The sequence below is a fragment of the Gavialis gangeticus genome, unplaced genomic scaffold (assembly GCF_001723915.1).
Source record: "Gavialis gangeticus isolate Ggan-Ray unplaced genomic scaffold, GavGan_comp1, whole genome shotgun sequence".
In the NCBI taxonomy this organism is placed as follows: Eukaryota; Metazoa; Chordata; order Crocodylia; family Gavialidae; genus Gavialis; species Gavialis gangeticus.
Window position 1 is genome coordinate 3,965,121 of NW_017728960.1, and position 314 is coordinate 3,965,434.

Genomic DNA, 314 nt, shown 5'->3' on the forward strand with positions numbered 1-314 from the left:
TGTGCACAGAGCCCAATGTGCGGCCTTGGGTGCGGGTGGAAATAAAGATGTGTGTGCAAGGCAGGGTGTGTGGCTGCCTCCTTTCTACTGGGCTGTGTGGGGAGCTGGGCTGTGCCTGCAGAGCCAGGCTGCAGGACCTGCTGGGGCAGCCTGCCCACTCAACCCCTGCCCCCAGCACTAGGCAGCAGCTGCCTTGGAAGGGGTGAGGAGGGGGTTGGGGGCAGGATTCTGGGGTGGGGATGCTGGTGTTGGGGCAATCAGGGAGCTTGTGGGTGCGGGGCACGGAGGGGTTTGGTGGAGTGCTGGCAGTGATG